General features: G+C 39.6%; 1 protein-coding gene across 2 annotated transcripts in view; it reads left to right on the top strand.

Moving 5' to 3' along the window:
* Positions 1-6,233, top strand: part of ntrk2a (neurotrophic tyrosine kinase, receptor, type 2a) — an 88,810-nt gene that overhangs the window by 69,408 nt on the left and 13,169 nt on the right. The window lies entirely within an intron of this gene.

Below are 6,233 nucleotides of genomic sequence, written 5' to 3'. Positions count from 1 at the left end.
CCTGCTTCCTGCTGCATGGGTCTTTCTCTGCTTCCCCTTCACTCCTGCATGGGCATGACTGACAGAGTCCATCAGCCCTGCCGCAGAAGATTTGCTGTGGTCTGTTACCAAAGCAGAATACAGCAAATTAAAATTAAACACAGCTGAACCGGTGAATAGTTAAATATGCAATATGTGTGCACACTTACAGAAAGGAAAAATAAAAAGCATGACTTATACTTTTTAGACATTTTTACTTCTTAAAACTGTTACATACAACCTATGTTTTTTTTTATTTACATCAAAACTTTTACTGAATAGCGTTTTTGTTTAAATTTTGGAATTTGCTGCAACGAATAAATGAGCACAATTTGACCTTATTTAAGTGATTTAAAAAAAAAATCTTTTTGTCAAAAAGCTGTGTTAGTTCGTGGGCATTCACTCAATCTTATCATAAAATTGTATTTGAAAAGCTTAGGTTTACAACATACAGATCCTCACAAGAAGGACGCAAACATTAAAAAACTGGTCTATTTAAATATTATTACTTTATATTTCACTGAGCTGTGACTGTTAGAGATGGGCTGGTGACTCAAAAGTGACTCATTGTGAGAAAATATGCAAATTTCTAGCTGCAGTCTCACTGAATTCTGAGAGTTTACGACCAAGTGACCAACGAATCATGCAGCCGCATTTTGAGCAGAGCAGCTCATCTTTAGATGCAAACACAACTTCCATTTGTGAAAAAGAAGTGAAAAAGACAAGTAGTTTTACCAAAATTTAGAACAATTACAGATTTATGTTTGCTTCTATAAAAAACAAGGTGACGTATAAGAAAAATGTTTTTTTTATCACACTTTTGAACTCATTATGAGAATATAAATCCTAATTCAAAAAAAGTTCAAAGTCTCACTAAAATATTGTGAGACAACAACGTTCTCGAACATCCGAGTTACAATGCGCGCACACAGCTACAGGCATACACACATTCAGTTTCTGTACAGGAAATCCAAATATGTGCTTTTACAAAAAGGAAAACACAGAATAAAAAATGCAAACATTACCTGTTTCTAAGTTAAATCCTGTCTAATTTGCTTTTCTTTTTTTTTTGCACCAAGTCAGCACTGATTAGTTCTGAGAAAACATGCCTGAAACATCGTTTGAAGTAAAAACACACATTCCCTCTGTGGCTTCGGCATGTTTTCTTTGTAACATATCTGCACTGAAAACCTTATTTACTCTAAAAGAACGGGTCAGTGGGATGCAGCCTCCACAGAACGGCAGCCATCAGGCGTACTCTAATGAGGGCTAATTTGCAAACAGGGGAGGAGGAATTAATACGGTTTAGAAACAAAGTGATGATAGAACAGATTTTTTATGTCTCACAGTGTCGTTCGGTGGCTTTAAGATACCACAATGCTAAAGGAGTGAACAGAGAGTATGTTTGTGTTTTTCCCCCACTGCTGTCCAACAATCTGTCACTTTCCCAAAGGGGCAAATCCTAATAAACTGTATTGACTGATCGATAGTGACTGTCCATTTTTCCAGCCCCCTCGCCCATCCGCTGTGACAAACTGACATGACTGACGGTGACAGATAACTCAGAGGAGGCGGGAGGAGGAGGAGACCAGGGAGCAGCAGTCATTCAATGACAAGAAAAATCTCTATTTGAGATAAATAATGACTTTTAACAACCAGAGTCAGAAAAACGACGATCCATGCGACATGTAAACGGTGTATCGCTCAGTAATTCCACTCATTAAAACCATGCTGTGTTTGATGTAAAAGTATGTTGTTTTAGGCTGAGTTCAGTCCAGGAAAACAAAAAGGCATCTAGCAGTTATAGTGGAAAAACAATTTGGTGGGATTTTTAATTTTATCTCACTGTTTATCACTCGCTGCAGAAAGGCGAAGGCATAAGATAATGTTTTTTAATGCGTTTGCCTGTCTGCCCGTTACCAAAATATCTCACGGACCATTGGACTAATAACAATAAAACTTGTAAAAAGTAATCATTGGATGTACATCTACAGCTGATTGAGGTATGGAGTCAACCCAATTTAAGATGGCTGCCAAAGCCAACTGAATATAAAAAACACCACAATGGCTGTAACTCAAGTCAATTTTGCAGATATTGAGCTAAAGTTTGGCTCGGTAGTAACTGAGACTGATCCCAAACACATATTCTGAGTGTTTTTTGATTACAAAAAATCTTGCCATAGACTACTTGGAGTCCTTTACACAGCAAGGAAAAACACATCATTTAGGTTCTCAATTTTATATATTTTAGCAACGTTGATATACAAGTTCATATATATATATATGATAAGATCCTTTTGTTTGTTAGTTTAATGACTTATAAATACAAAACTAAAGTTATCGTGTTAAATAAGAGATTTAAAAATAGAAAAGCCTGGTTGTTTGTGCCAAATTAAGATGTGTACATTTATTCTTAGTGGCTTCCTTCAGTACGGTCTCTGTGTGACAGCACATAGCAACCTCCTCGCTCCTCCTCCTCCTTCCTTTCACCCCCTCCTCGGTAATGCCAAGTGCTGAGGCTGTAGTCATGGCAACGGGTAACGGGTGAAGGTAGTGGCGGTGAGCCTCAGAGCTGAATCTATCATTGCTCAGGAAGAAACGTAATCAGAGAACTTCTGTTTAGTATGCTGAGGCGGTCGTGGAGGAATGGAGAGAGGGAGAAGGGAAGAAACCGAGGCCGGATGGTGGCAACAAAAAAAAAAAAAAAAGAGAGAAAACAGGAATGCCAGACACAAAAAAGGCACAAATAAATAAGGGGGAAAAAGCGATAACAAAAAACGTGTGGAGGAGGGAGAGAGACGTTCAGCCTTATGAGACGTCCTATGAAATAGTCAGCAGGAAACAAATAATACAGGAGAGCCACGGCATCTCTATCAGAGGCAGATAAAAACAGCAGGAAATGACAAAATAAACACACAGAGGCAGACAACAACAGCTCGGCAGAAGAAACACACAGGATGGTGGCTGTGTTTCAGCTCCTCACAGAGGCATTGGTGTGTGTTCGGCGTGCGTGGGCAGGTGTGTGGAGTGTACGAACCCAGCCACGCTCTTGCGTCAGACGGGAGCAAAGATGAGTCATAGAGGAATTGGAGCTCACCCACCACCTCTCAGTGTTCATGCATGTGTGTGTGTGTGTGTGTGGAAATAGAAGCAGAGGCGATGGAGTGAAGGGGCTGCAGTGACGTCATTAAATCCCCCGTTACACAACGAGCCTGACAGGCAGACAGGATGCCTCCAATCAAACCTTGAGCTCTTTGAAGCCGCCATTTTTCAGCGTGAGTGGGAGTGCGGGTGGGGCTCAGCTCAGTGCACTATGCTACATTCATAACTTTCTTCTTAAAAGGATTGTATGCCCCAAAGTGGATGATGAAGGACAATTAACGTTCTCCAATGACACTATATAAAACCACTGGGAAAACAAGTAGATCTGAACAATCTCTGTAGAGTACTCGTCTCCACTCTACCTGATGCCCAGAGGAGAGAAGTTCACATTGCTGGGAGTCAGGATCAGTGTACGATCGGCATGCAGTGTTACAAAGTGGCAAAGCAAAAACAATTTTATTTGTAATTTATTATAACAAAAAACAAATAAAAGACCTAGCATTCCTCAAAGGAATGCATATGGTCCACCACGTTTCAGTGTTTTTGAAAAATGACAGAGCTCTAACTTTTTTTGGTCAAACTTTGATAACAGCATTATGCTGTTGCAATATCTCACGCAGTTATCTGTTGGTGCTCAGCGTTTGTCTCGTGAATGACTCTCAGCTACTACCACAGCACATTTTAGCTCAGCATCTGTAAACCTAACTGAGATACAGCATATCCTTTTTTGTGTAGGCTAATGTCAGTTAGCTGTTGTGATCATCTTCAATTGTGTTGGCCCTAAAAGTTAATAGACATACATCTAATAATACATTTCTGAAGGTTTCATTGAAATTTGTCCTGTTGTTTACCACATATTTTGCTAACAGACAAACATGCTTGACACCAACAGTTAATGCTAAGGTTTTAACTAAAGATGTTGTGCAATGTGTTGCGCTCAAAGTATGTGCTGGAAAAGATGGTACAAAAAAGGTTTGCTTTAATGGTTTGGCTGTGGCAGCCATCTTGAATCAGGTTAACCCCAAAAAGTTCATCGGTTAAAGATGTCAACCCAGTGATAAGTTTTTCGAAGTTTCAATAAAACCTGTTCAGTCATTCATGAGATATTTATGGTAATTGCAGCAGGAAACCCTTTTCAAATTTTGCACACATTTTATTGGATTTGACTTCTCTCCGTTTACCCTCCCCATGACAGCCTCAGTTGGTGCAGTTCAGCCCTGATGGTTATTTTGCTGTGAGGTTTTCAGTTCTTCACAGAGAAACTATGGTCTGTAGTGTCGACTAGCTTGTTGGTTACATTCAGAAAGATTTTGAAACACAATGAAACGTAAAAAAAAAAGATAAAGTACAGGTGGTTTAAAAACTTTCCATGAGTACTGCAGCCTTCATGGCAATACTCATTTTTTTGTTTCCATAGCAACACAGAGGCCGATTAGGGTACGATTGTCTGTGTAACAAAGAGTAGGAGGGGTCATTTACACAAGACCCTCCCACATCGCATCTCGTAATGCTTTAACTGATGCGGTTGCCATGGATACCGCATCCTCCAGGAAGATACAAAGAATCCTTCCTGTGATGTATTTTCTCTTCATTTTTTTTTTTTGATAACCTGGAACAGTAGACAGACGTCTGCCTGACATGATGCATATTTATGAGACACTGAGGTAGAGGGACAGCCAGGTGGGCCAAGAGATGATGAAAGAAGATGGTACAGAGAGAAAGAGACGAGGGAGCAAGGGAAAAAACAAAAAAAACAAAGCAAAGGCAGACAACAAAAGAAACAGGCAGCAGACAGAAAACAGATAATGATCAGTGAGGTGTCCTTGCAAGTGTTTGGTCTTGAGACTGCTCAAGAGTAAACATGGCTTTCTCCGTATTTGATTCTGCCTCCTCCCCAATGACCAAAACATTTAATCTGCTGCTTTTTCTCTGCTTTTATTTGTTTCCTTTTCCAGTTTTCTCTTTAATCCAGCCTTGTTAGTGCTTTCATGATGAGACTGCCCTTCAGGTTTCTCCTCATTGTCCAAACGAAGCATACACAAGAACTGTAGCGCGGCAGTTCACAACCCCAATATTAATATTTCAGACCATCAGGGGAAATGATCAGCTATGATGAATAAAACAAAAAGACTAATGGATCTGAGCAGGTCCAGGAGCATCAGTGAGCTGGTAGTCATTCACCCATCACAAAGCAACTAGAAAACAAGTTAGTACAACTTGACTGCTAATCTTTGTTTTATTTGTATTCATTTCTGTGTAACATTTGTGTCACTGGATTTTAGTAAAACACACAGCTGATGAAGCACAAACAAGGGGAAATATGTCCCAGAGTCAGTGGCTGTCTATAAAGGTTCAACAGACTTGGGAATAATACTATATCCTCATTTTGTTAAATGATTTTGACACAAAGATAGGTTAAATTAATCTGTCTTTTATTTTTGTTTAAATCACAGTTTCAACTCAGTTAGGACAAAACAGATTTTACCACTTTAAATGTACCTGAATAGAGGTCAAACTCTGATAAAAAAAACCCAAAACTTTCATCACTTGTTAGTTTGCTACTCAACCTTATTATTTGGGTCCGAATATCTTATTGCGTGAATGCTGAGTCAGCATTTACACTATTGGTTTCCTGTTTATAGTCTCCTCCATGTCTTTGCATGCTTTTGCAATAAAACTAGTTTTACAAGTTTGAGCTATTTTTAACTTTTCGTATTTCAAAACGTTCGGCTCGATCGGGAGTAGTATAAAAAAGTATAACAGCATTTGTAGCTTTTATACTTTTTGAATGATTTAACTTTATTTTCAAGCTTTTCTCGATTGAAATCCATCGAGATCTCTTCAAATCCTTCAAAAATATTGTTCTTTGAGCTTGAATTCAGCGTAGTTGCTTTGTTTTTGTCTCATCCTCCTTTTAGCCTTTAGATACAGTTTTGCTTATCCATCCATCCATCCATTATCTTCCACTTATCCGGGGTCGGGTCGCGGGGGCAGCAGCCTAAGCAGGGAGACCCAGACTTCCCTCTCCCCAGCCACTTGGGCCAGCTCCTCCGGGGGAATCCCAAGGCGTTCCCAGGCCAGCCGAGAAACATAGTCCCTCCAGCGTGTCCTGG

The sequence above is a fragment of the Kryptolebias marmoratus genome, linkage group LG1 (genome assembly GCF_001649575.2).
Source record: "Kryptolebias marmoratus isolate JLee-2015 linkage group LG1, ASM164957v2, whole genome shotgun sequence".
Taxonomy (NCBI): Eukaryota; Metazoa; Chordata; class Actinopteri; order Cyprinodontiformes; family Rivulidae; genus Kryptolebias; species Kryptolebias marmoratus.
This window is presented reverse-complemented; position numbering and strand designations above follow the sequence as displayed.